Source organism: Pan troglodytes, chromosome 18 (assembly GCF_028858775.2).
Source record: "Pan troglodytes isolate AG18354 chromosome 18, NHGRI_mPanTro3-v2.0_pri, whole genome shotgun sequence".
In the NCBI taxonomy this organism is placed as follows: Eukaryota; Metazoa; Chordata; class Mammalia; order Primates; family Hominidae; genus Pan; species Pan troglodytes.
This window is the reverse complement of record NC_072416.2, coordinates 5,352,362-5,364,858: the sequence shown is the minus strand read 5'-3', so window position 1 is coordinate 5,364,858 and position 12,497 is coordinate 5,352,362.

The following is a 12,497-nucleotide window of genomic DNA, read 5'->3' as shown; positions in this document are numbered from 1 at the left end:
CAGGCAGAGATTTGGAGCGGTGCCCATGCCAGGGATCTCCAGGAGGAGCCAGAAGCTGGAAGAGGCCCTGCAGATCCTCTCCCAGAGCCTTTGGAGGAGGCACAACCCTATCCACACCTTGGTCTCCACCTTCTGGCCTCCAGAGCTGTAGGGGAACCCACTTCTGTGGTTTGAAGCCACCAAGTTCGTGGTGACTTATGGCAGCCCTAGGAAAGTGACATGCACAGGTAAACCACATTCACTGCAGAAAATATACAAATCAGCAAAAAGAAAAAAAGCACACAGGGGCACCACCCCCAGAGACAGCCATCGCTGACATCCTAGCGGCTGTCACCTCGGAGTGATGTTCGTAAAATGCAAACTTCTGAACTGCTTAAAACTCTTCCAGACACCCTCAGGTTGACATCACAACTCCTTTGTTGGGCCTTCCAGGGCTGGTCCTTCCCGTGGCCTCTTTTCCCTCCGCTCTGTGACAATCCATGACGGGCACACTTGCCTATGCTTGTTCTCCCAGGCAGTGGCCTTGTGTGGGCCTTCAGCTTCCAGTTCCATGGCCTGGTGGAGGACCCTGTGGTGCAAGCATTCCTCCAGACCCCCCTGGCCTGGGGCCCAAGACTGGGAAGCCTTTGGTGAGTGGAGCCCCTCCCATTTGCACACTGGCTTCCTGGAGCTTACATTACAGATAACTAGACAATTACCAGCCAGGACAGGTGCTAGGGAGGATGGGAACAGGGTAGGGGGGTGAGGACGATGTCTGCAAAAGCATCCTGCCCTCCAGAGGGAGACCAGACCTTCAGGAAGGACAATCCCTGGGGTTAATGCCATAGCCTCCCACCTCCCAGCTGCCTGAGAGGGTTTCTCAAATTACCTTTTTATCTGGAGACCCCAGCCCCCATCCAACCCCTCCCACAGGGCTGCAAGCAGGGTCTCTTGAGAGGCCTTCTGGCTTCCAGGCCCCATGTGTGCTCCCAGCCTTCTGGGCAGGATGGACTGAGGCTGGTCCTCAGCGCAGGCATGGTGGGGCACACGGCAAGCAGAACAAGTGCCTGGGCCCTCTCTGTGCAGTACCCAGACCCCAAAAGTACTTGGCTCTGAACCTCTGAAACATGCCCTGGTTCCTGTACCCAGGACAAGCAGATATGAAACACTGGAAATGAGTGCCGGGAGGAATGGCCTTCCACGTGCAGCTGGCATGGCCCATGTCCAAGCCACTTCAGCGGCTCTTTCTGGCCTTGGTGTAGCACACCTGGTGAGGTCGATACCATCCAGCCACCCCTTTTTTTCTGGAGGGGGAGGAGGGATATTCTTTGTGATGTAAGGGTTTAGAGAGCTTTTAAAACACTAATTGGGGCCAGGTGTGGTGGCTCACGCCTGTAATCCCAGCACTTTGGGATGCTTGAGGCCCAGGAGTTCAAGACCAGCCCTGGGCAACATAGTGAGATTCCCCCCACCACCTCCCATTTCTGAAAAACAAACAGAGAAAAGCACTCATTTTATTTTCTTTCTTTTTTTTTTTTTTTTTTTTGAGACGGAGTCTCGCTCCTTCGCCCAGGCTGGAGTGCAGTGGCGCGATCTCGGCGCTCACTGCCAGCTCCGCCACCCAGGTTCATGCCATTCTCCTGCCTCAGCCTTCCGAGTAGCTGGGACTACAGGCGCCCACCACCATGCCCGGCTAATTTTTTGTATTTTTAGTAGAGAGGGGGTTTCGCCGTGTTAGCCAGGATGGTCTCGATCTCCTGATGTTGTGATCCGCCCGCCTCAGCCGCCCAAAGTGCTGGGATTACAGGCGTGAGCCATCGCGCCCGGCCAAGCACCATTTTATTTTCTTAAGATTCCTAGTCTCTTTGAAAGAGGTTACAGTCATAAATTTACAAAATTTCTTTTTTGTTGTTGTTGTTTTTTGGGAAGGAGTCTCGCTCTGTCACCCAGGCTGGAGTGCAGTGGTGCTATCTTGGCTCACTGCAAGCTCCGCCTCCCAGGTTCATGCCATTCTCCTGCCTCAGCCTCCCAAGTAGCTGGGACTACAGGCACCCGCCACCACGCCCTGCTAATTTTTTGTGTTTTTTTAGTAGAGACAGGGTTTCACTGTGTTAGCCAGGATGGTCTCCATGTCCTGACCTCATGATCCACCCGCCTTGGCCTCCCAAAGTGAAATTTACAGAATTTCAAAGCCTAGCACAATGGCACACCCGTGATCCCAGCTGCTTGGGAGGCTGAGGCTGGAGAATCACTTGATTGAGCCCATGAGTTCGAGACCAGCCTAGGCAACATAGCAAAACCCCATCACTACAAAAAGTAAGTAAATTATGAAAATCCAATTGAATTATGACTGCCAAGCTTGACGCTTTTGTATTTAAAAGTACTCTTTAAAAAAAAACACATAAAAGATGCATCAGACAAACGCATCACTTAATAATTATAAAGTAATGAATATATAAAGACACACTTCCTCAACTGCCTGACGTCTCAGCCCAATCTGCAGAGCGCCCGGAGCCGTAACAGGAGCCCCTCCAGTGCAGCCTCCGCAGAGTGTCCCTGCAGGACTGGAGCCACTCAGAGACGTCCGTGTTCAGGCACTATTGGCACAACTTCATCAGATTTTAAAAATGCAGGCTGGGCACGGTGGCTCACGCCTGTAATCCCAGTAGTTTGGGAGGCCAAGGCGGGCGGATCACCTAAGGTTGGGGGTTCGATACCAGCCTGACCAACATGGAGAAACCCCATCTGTACTAAAAATACAAAATTAGCTTGGCATGGTGGCACATGCCTATAATCCCAGCTACTCAGGAGGCTGAGGCAGGAGAATCGCTTGAACCCGGGAGGTTGCAGTGAGTCGAAATCATGCCATTACACTCCAGTCTGGGCAACAAGAGCAAAACTCTGTCTTAAAAAAAAAAAAAATGCAGCCTGGCCAACATGGCAAAACCCTGTCTCTGCTAAAAATACAAAAGTTACTCGAGCATGGTGGTATGCACCTGTAGTCCCAGCTACTCGGGAGGCTGAGGCAGGAGGATCACCTGTGCCTTTGGGGGTTGAGGCTACAGTGAGCCATGATCGTGCTGCTGCACTCCAGCCTGGGTGACAGAGTGAGACTCTGTCCCCTCCCCAAAAAAAAAAGCCTAAATGCCCATCTACAGGAAATGAGTTAAATTCATTTGAAATTCATTAATTATGAAATTGGGCCCACCTGGTTGATGACATGATTAATTTAACTCATGAATCACTGAATAAAGAGGAGCTCTGCGACCGGGCACGGTGGCTCATGCCTGTAATCCAAGCACTTTGGGAGGCCAAGGCGGGTGGATCACCTGAGGTCAGGAGTTCGAGACCAGCCTGAGCAACATGGTGAAACCCCATCTCTACTAAAAATACAAAAATTATCTGGGTGTGATGGTGGGTGCCTGTAATCCCAGCTACTCTGAAGGCTGAGGCAGAAGAATCTCTTGAACCCGGGAGGTGGAGATTGCAATGAGCCGAGATCGTGCCACTGCCCTCCAGCCTGGGCGACAGAGCGAGACTCTGTCTCCAAAAAAAAAAAAAAAATGGAGCTCTGCATTCTCCTGGTGCTCAAGGCACCAACCATGTCAGGCAACATTGTCATCAGGCTAGTAGGTGGGTGCAGAGATCCAGGGGCAGGTAGGTGGCAGACAAATCGAGGCAGCACCCAGGAGCCCTAGCAGCTTCCCTGCTCCAGCTTGGTGACCGCAGCCAGACGCGCCCACCCCTCAATGCTGCACCGGGAGCCTGTGGAAACCTTTGTGACCCAGGTTCGGCTCATGGGCCAGGACACGATGCACTTCCCCTCAGCAGCGACAGTGCTCGGCACAGTGCCTGCAGCCTTCACACAGCTCAGCTCTTCTTTCTGGGAGCTAGGAAGCTGTCAGCTTAGCTCTCTGTGAGTGGGGTTTTTAAAATTCTGTTTGCAGTCAGAGCTTATGGTCCCAACACACAAATCCCCACCTATGGGCCTGTCAAGGAGGCACAGGGCCCACGCCCATCCCTCCAGGTGCCCTTCTGCAAGTGACAAGCACTCACAGCCTCAGGGGAGTCCTCAGTCCCCCAGCTGAGCGTGTTGCTCTCTGCAGGGTTGGGTGCCCGAGGTGCCTAAACCAGGGAGGAAGATCGTCTAGTGGGCTGTATGCCCAGCACCACTCAAGGCCGTAGGTGCGAATGTGGATTCCAGTCCTCAGGGGCCCTGGAGAGGGGACCTTTGCATACCTGGGGTGTAGGAACAGTGGGAGGCAGATGTAGGGAGAGGAGAGCTTGCACAGCCAGGCAGGGGCAGGAAGTAGGGGGCTGAGACACAAAGGGTGGCCAAGATGCAGTCCCTCTCCTGTAGGGGTCTCATCGACCCCTGTACACTAAAGACTCCGTCTCCATCTGTGCTGTGCGGGGTTTGCTAGGTGAGGTCTCCAGTGCCTGAAGCCCTGTGTGCCAGCGCTGGGTCTACCCCAGAGCCCCACGCACCTTCCAGGTCAGCCCCAGTGGTCAGTGCTGCTGTCTTCCTCTGTGATACACAGCCGCAATTCCCCCCTCCCCAGCTTCCCTCCAGGCCAGTGTGGCTGATTTTGCCCACCCAGGAATGCCCTGTGCAGAGGCCCCTCCAGGCAGGTACCTGCAGGGCTGAGGAGGGCTTGTGAGCTCCTGAGTGGCCCAATCTGCCCCCAGAGAAGGTTGGCTCCAATACCGTTACTTGATGACAGACCAGTCCCTGTGTTTTGAGCAGAAAATGTTCCAATACAGAGCGACTCCAAATGTTCAAAAATACAAAGCGTGTTGGGAGGAGTCTGGCTTGCTGCCCTTCCCCCCTTACCTGTCCCACCCCAGTGGGTCAGCCTGGGGTTGGTTTCTCCCATGCCTTGTGTATCTTTGAACAAACCCCCCTGTGGCTGTCTGCCTTCCTCATGGCACAGGCCAAGCTGTGTCGGGAGCATGCTGCGCTGCCCTGGCCCGGAGGGACATCTCTGTCACAGCATAAATGCATCTGTGACCTGGTCAATGGGGTCACTCTGCCCTCCGCAGCCAGGTACTAATTGTTCCCTGCCTGTAGTGCCCAGATGCCTGTTCAACAAAACTTTGCCGCCAGAGCGTGTTGCTTTTTTTTTTTTTTTTTTTTTTTTGAGATTGAGTCTCACCCTGTTGCCCAGGCTGGAGTGCAGTGGCGTGATCTTGGCTCACTGCAACCTCTGCTTCCCGGGTTCAAGCAATTCTCATGCCTCAGCCTCCTGAGTAGCTGGGATTACAGCCACATGCTACCACACCCGGCTAATTTTTGTATTTTTAATAGAGACGGGGTTTCACTATACTGGCCAGGCTGGTCTCAAACTCCTGACCTCAAGTGATCCACCTGCCTCGGCCTCCCAAAATGCTAGGATTACAGACATGAGCCACCATGCCTGGCCCAGGGTGTGTTGCTTTTTGCCCCTCTCCCCAAGAAGTTTGCGTTTCCCTGTTGTGAGACTGAGGATCCTCTGTACACGAGAGGTCATTTTAATTTCCCTTCCTGTGAACTGTGTGTGCAGACCCCACGTGAGGTTCCTGTGGTTGCCGCAGCCAATTTGCACAAACCAAGTGGCTATAAACTCCAGTATCGGACCTGACAGTTCTGGGGCTAGAAGTCCAACAGGGGTCTCACCGGCTGGAACACATGTGCCCCAGGACTGCGTTGCTGCCTGGAGGCTCTCAATGAGAAATCCATCTCCTTGCCTTCAGCTTCAAATGCTGCCTGAGACCCTTATCTCATAGCTGCCTCCATCCCCAAAGCCAGTAGTGGCGGACAAGGCTTTCCCCCGTTGCCTCTCCATGTTCTGAGGCTCCTGCCTGACCTTGCACATTTCAAGACCCTTGTGATCACACTGGGCCCCAGATCCTCAGGACACTCTCCCCATCTGAAAACCAGCAATGGCATCCTCCCTTCTACCTCGATTCCCCTTCATCATGGGGTAGTGGTGTTCACAAAGGAATCACAGGTCCCTTCACTCTGTTTCTTTGGGGTCTTTGGCCTTCCTCTTCTCTTTTTCCAAGACGCCTGCAAATATCCAGGAAACTGGGTCTGTTTCTCATGTGACCTGCCAAATGTTTCTTTCCAGTTGACAGCATCCGTTTACACTTTACCAACGATGTTTGTTGTTTTTGTTGCAGAAGATTTCAGTTTGTAAGTAGTGAGAGCAATGATCTTGGCTTTGCATGGTGCTCAGGAAGCCTTCCCCACTCCCAAACCAGAAAGGCATCCATCCAGATTTTCCTCCACTGTCTGGATGGCGGCTCTGTGGATGTTTCCATCTGTATCCATTGCCGGCACCTGGTGAGGTATGAGAAATGGGGCCCGGCTTTCCAAACACTCCCCAGATGCCCCACCCCCTGGATGGCTTCTGGCTGCCCGTGGGGACACCGTGGACCTTAATGGTGGAGGAGCCAGGGTGAGGTGACTTGGGATGAAGTCCCATGACAGGGTCACAGGGTCGTACAGGAGGGAGCAGATTTCAGACTAGCAGGGTGGGAGCCCTGTGGGGGTCCTCTGAGGAGCCGATCCTGGTCCAGACACCCACAGAGGGCTGGGGTGGGGGTATCCTGGCCAAGGGGGTGTGGCCAGCAGCACTTTCTCTGCTCTGTGCACCCTGGGCCTCCATTCTGCGAAGGCCTGGGGATGTGCCGGTGGCAGAACCACGCGCCTCAGGAGAAGGCCCGCCGTCCTGTCGGGCATTGCCACATCCTTGCCTGGAGAAGCAGAGCCTCCCCCAGCGTCCAGCTGGCTGGCAAGTTTTCGAGGACGCTTTACACTTTTCCTAAATAAGCTGCACACTTACAGTGAAATCATCTCCTCCCTCCTAACACAGCCCCCCCATACCCTAGTATTGGCTACAGCACAGCTCTAGAGTAAGGGATGATCTCCAACACAGACAACGCAAAGCCTCCCTTCCACTCCCACGAGAAAGGCCTCTGTGGACCCCTCAGGCTCCATCCCCGGGCTGGTATCCCAGGCCCAGCAGGAGCAGTGCTGGGGGACTCTACGGGACCTCGTACCCCAGAGCCTAGAACCCCCCGTGCGGTGTGCCTGGCCCTCACTGTGAGGACTACGCCGGCTGCTTCTGCTCTGAGAGCCTTCATGTGTCCCCCTGGCTCCTTCCACCAGCCCAGGGGTAGAGGGTGGGATGCCAAGGCCTCTGGGAGACAGAACTCAGAGGGGCAGAGTCCCTGCCCGGAGGCCACCAGCAGGTCCCTGCAAAGGGCAGAGTGGGCAGTATCTGGTGTGGAGCCTGTACTCAGTGGGATGGGGCCATCGTGAGGGTCCAGGTCAGCCTGTCTGAGACCTCTGCTCACTGCTCCAGTCTGTCCAGGCCCTGGGTCTCCTGGCCCCCACTCCAGTGGCATCTTTGTGAGGATTAGATTATGGTGCCCTCCCCCAACCCCCGGTGTCCCAGCCCTCTACCAAGGCCCATGACCCAGCCCTTTAGAGTCTGGTTTGGACATGGCACCTGCTAGGCCCAGGCCAGCAGCCCCATGGGATGGACTCCCCACTGCCGGTGTCTGCCTCCTCGGTCTGAGGAATCTTTTTTTTTTTTTTTTTTTTTGAGGCAGCGTCTCACTGTGTTGCCCAGGCAGGACTGCAGTGGTGCGATCTCAGCTCACTGCAACCTCCACCTCCCGGGTTCAAGCAATTCTCCTGCCTCAGCCTCCTGAGTAGCTGGAACTACAGGTGCGCCACCAACCCAGCTAATTTTTCTTTTTCTTTTTCTTTTTCTTTTTTTTTTTTTTTTTTGAGACGGAGTCTCACTCTGTTGCCAGGCTGGAGTGCAGTGGTGCAATCTCAGCTCACTGCACCCTCAGCCTCCCAAGTAGCTGGGACTACAGGCACATACCACCACACCCAGCTAATTTTTGTATTTTTAGCGGAGATGGGGGTTTCACCATGTTGGCCAGGATGGTCTCGATCTCCTGACCTCGTGATCTGCCCACCTCGGCCTCCCAAAGTGCTGGGATTACAGGTGTGAGCCACTGCACCCAGCCCTAATTTTTGTGTTTTTATTAGAGTTGGGGTTTCACCATGTTGGCCAGGCATGTCTGAGAATTCTACAGCTTCATTTTGTGCCTAGGGCCAGGACAGTGGAGGTTGTGGGCCACACAGCATTCCTAGGTAGCTGAAGCTTCTCTGTTGATGGAACAGCCCCAGGCACGTGGCTTGGCTTGTGGTGTGAGGGGTGGCCATTGGGTCCATTGCTGTGGTGTCACTGTTTGCTTCTCCGCACCAAGAGACTCCACCTGGGACCCGCCTGCTAGGGGCTAGCATCAGGGTTACGTTAGGGAGGAGGTGGCTTCATCTGAGCTCCAGGACATTGGCTGGCAGCTTCCTTTGCTTTTCTGTCACGGTGTGGTCCCCAGTCCTTGGGACAAACTCACCTGAGTCCCTGAGGTTTCCCCCTCCTGCTGCCCCTGGCCTGCAAGGGGGCAGAGGAACCTCGTCCTGAGCTCTGAGAAGCCTGACCCCAACCCTCCCAGAGCTTCCCTCGAGGGGCCCTTCGTAGGCTGCCCTGTGTTCACTACCCTCCCAGGTCCAAGTCTCGCCTCCTCCAGAAGGCCTCCGAGGACTGCTGGCCCCAGACACAGAACTCCCAAGGGAAGGCTCTTCCACTAAAAGTCACAGCTGCAGCGATAATGATGAGTTTGGAGAGGGCTGCAGACCCTGAGGCAGGGGTTGGTGCAGGGGCTGGACCTGAAACTGGGTTCACACAACAAGCTCGGTCTCCTCTTAACACTCCTGATTGGTGACATTATGGGGTCTTGGATGCCTCCTCCTCTCTGTCCGTCGTACTGCCCCTGCCACCTGGGACTCCACCAAGTTCCTTCTCCACCAGCCATGAGGAGAGCCTGCCCAGGGGCCAGCACTCTCTCCCTGAGCCTTAGAACCAGGAGGATTCTCACTGCTTCTATGTCACAGTAGGTAAAAAACACATAAAATAAAATGAAATATCATGATCACCTGAGAAGAAAGTTCAGAGTAGGCCCGTATCACGTGTTTCCAGAGAATCCACAGCTTCCCTATGAAGCCATTGCTGGCATAGGGAAGGGTGGGGCCAGGAAACAGCCGCTATCCAGCCCCTCCAGGTTGACTCAAGTCAGAGTGTGCGGGGGCCAGCCATGGAACAGAGGGAGCCTCCTGCCCAGGGCAAGCGTGGGGAGACCAACAGGGGCCCCAGACAGGTGAGCCGCTCCAGCAGGGACAGCACAGGTGGTGCATGGTCGGGGCTGGACATCGGGGTTAGTCGGCAAGGATGAGGAGTCTCTGGGGATGGAGGCTGAGGCTTGGGGTTCTCAGGCAAGGGCAGGCCTAGGTGCAGCAGATAATTGTTTGGAGGGAGGAAATCAAGCTTTCCTTCTAGAAAGGGTGACAGGGACCAAAGGGAGAGGGCAGGGACAGCCCCTGGAAAGGGCAGGTGAGGAAGGTGAGGCTGGAGGGGACCCAAGAAGGGATCCTGGGGAGGTAGTGGCCAAGAGCAGGGTGAGGGCCAGGCCGCACCTTTCCCTGCACCCAGCTCTCCCTGGGGTGGCCCTGGCCCTGCTCTGCTGTCCCCTGCAGGACAGGTGCCTCAGGCTTGTCCCAGCTTGTCCTACAGCAGGTCCTCAGCACCCACAGGTCCTGCCTTGGGCTCTGCAGAAGCAGCAAGTGGTGAGGTCAGGACCCTGGGCCACAGAAGAAATGGTCTGGGGGACAAGGACGGGGGTTGGGGGACTGACAGCTGTTTTCTGAAGGCCCGGGGAGTGGAGGAGAGGGGTAAGGGGCCAAGGCTTGGGGCTCAGTATGGGGGCAGCTGCAGGGGGTGAGGGGGACAGTGGGGGCAGTGAAGAGGGCCTAGGGTCTGGTATCTGCAGCAGGCACTCACAGAGGACAGACTGTTTGCAAGGTAGGTCAGGTGACAGGGAGCCGGGTGGGGGGGGGGGGGGGCTGAGGAGGCTCAGGGCCTGACTCCAGGGAGAGCAGTTGCCATCCCCCAGGTCCAGAGGGGCCCTGGGAGGAGTCCAGGCAGGGCTGAAGCTGGAAGAAGTAAGAGGGGCTGGCACTCAAGGACTGCAGCCACTGGCCAGGTGGGGCCAGGTCGGACCGGCTGCCTTCCCTGGTCTCAGCCCCAGCCTTCTGTGGCTGCCTCCCCCATCGGAGCCATCAGAGAGCAGGATGTGGGAGGGGCAGGTGAAGGACAGCCTCTGTGATGGTCCCTGGTGTGCTGCAGCCTGGGGTGAGGGGCCTTGGGGATGGGAAGGGCTGGGAGCTGGGAGACGATGGCTCCCAGCACTTGGTCCTGAGGGGCCTTGGAGCAGCTTCCCCCAGGCCTGCAGAGGCAACTTCTGACACTCGGGGAGCTGAGGCCAAGGGAAGGCTCCCCAGACACAAGGAGAAGGGGCTGGGGGCAGCCAGAAGGCTTTGGGCTACCCTCCCTGGAGGCTCAGGTCCCAGGTGACCCCTCCAGCTGTGTTCCTTGCAAGATTGGGACCTGCAAAGATTGCAGATGTGAGGAAAGGAAGGTGTCTTGGGCATTCTTCCCAGTGTGGCTGAGCTGTGCCTGTAAGGACATGCAGACACTCAGAGGACCTGTCCTCAGGGGCCCCAGGGTGAAGGTGAAGATCTCACCTTACAACCAGCCGGGCCCTGACTACTTCCAGCCACCAGGCCCCCAGGACAGGAGCAGGACAGTGGTTATTTCCCCAGTGGACGGGGGGCTCCAGGTCACATAAGAATAACATGCTCTGTGACAAGGCGTGGGGATGAAAATGCTTCCCCCTGGGCTGAGATTCCAGGACACCTGAGATGGGGGGACCCCGGCCACATGTTTAGAGCTCTCAGGGAACCTGGAGGGCCCCTCAGCCTCTGTTCCCCTACTGGGGAGAACAGAGGCCTGGTGGTAGCAATTTCAGGGAACTCAGAGAAACACCGTTCCCCAGACCTTGGAGCTCCCTCTGTGCCTGGCTCTCACTGTGAGGCCCCCCACCAGCTGGTCCTGCTCAGGGAGCCTCCACGTGTCCCCCTGGTTCCTCCGGCCAGCCTAGGGGTGGAGGGTGCGGTCCCCATGGCCTGTAGGAAGTAGGGCTCAGAGGGGCAAAGTCACCGCCCTGAGGTCACCAGGAGGTCCCGGCAGAGGGGGTTGGGGCCTGGCTCAGGGCCTGTTCTCCCTGCTGAGCTCAGTGGGACAGGGCCATCTCAAGGGTCCCACTGTTTTTCTCTGGTCTCTGCCTCAGCATGTGGTGGGACCTTGATTTCCATACTCTCATGTCACCAGTCTGTTGGGGGGCAGAGCTTATGGGGTCACTGATATCACCTGGCTCGTTCCTCCCCCATCCAGGCTGTCCCATGAGAATGTCTAATCTGTATGTCATCGGAGTCAATAATGTGTTTTGCTATCGCTCTGGTTCCAGGGATATTGCTCAGCCAAAGGGCCAGCATCCCAGTGAAGAAGATCAGAAAGAGGCTTCCGGTCACCAGGAGACTCCTGGGGAGGGCCTAGGCTGGGAGTGGGACACGGGTGGGGTTGGATGGAAGAGTACCAGGTGGGCCTAGGATGGATGGAGGAGGCTGTGTCCCCAGCTACAGGCCTGGAGATGTTACGGCACCCAACAGGCCCCCCAGCCTCCATCCCCGTGCTGGGTTCTCAGGTTTAGTAGGGGCAGTGCCTGGGGACTCAGAGGGACCCTGACCCCAGAGCTTGGAGACCCCTCTGGAGCATGCCTGGCTCTCACTGTGAGGCCCGCACCAGCCAGTCCTGCTCTGAGAGCCTCCTCGTGTCCCCCTGGCTCCTCCTGCCAGCCTGGGGGTGGAGGGTGTGGTCCCCATGGCTTGTGGGAGGGAGGGCCCAGAGGGGCAAAGTCACCACCCTGAGGCCACCAGGAGATCCCTGCAGAGGGCAGAGTGGGTTGGGGCCTGCCTTAGGGTCTGTTCCCTTTGAGCTCGGTGGGACAGGGTCATCTCGAGGGTCCCAGTGTTTTTTTCTGGTCCCTGCCCCAGTGTCTAATGGGACACAGCCCCTCACATCCCCAGTCTGTGGGGGGCAGAGGTCATGGGTCACTGACATCCCCTGGCTCATTCCTCCCACATTCACCCAACAGACCCCTTATCCTCCATCCCCCTGCCGAGATTGGGGATTGGCTCAGGGCCTGTTCTCCCCACTGAGTTTGGTGGGATGGGGCCATCTTGAGGGTCTGGGTGTTTTTCTCAGGTGGGACCTAGATCCCCACAGTCCCTCACGTGCCCAATCTGTGGGGTGGGCATGGGGTCACCAAGGTCACCTGGTTCATTCTTCCCCCATCCAGATTCCGTCTCTAGAGCCTTTGAGGTCACTCCTGATGCTGACATGGCTGTGAAGAGCTGGGTGCCAGGCATTACTGCCTCCAAGGTTGCTTTGCGAGGAATAGGTGGGGCATCAGGAAGAAGCCAGTTGCAGGTCAGGAGAGAGCACTGCCTCAGCTGGGGAGGGCCTGGCTGGGGGTCCCTAGGGCAGTGCAGGGCCCGAGAG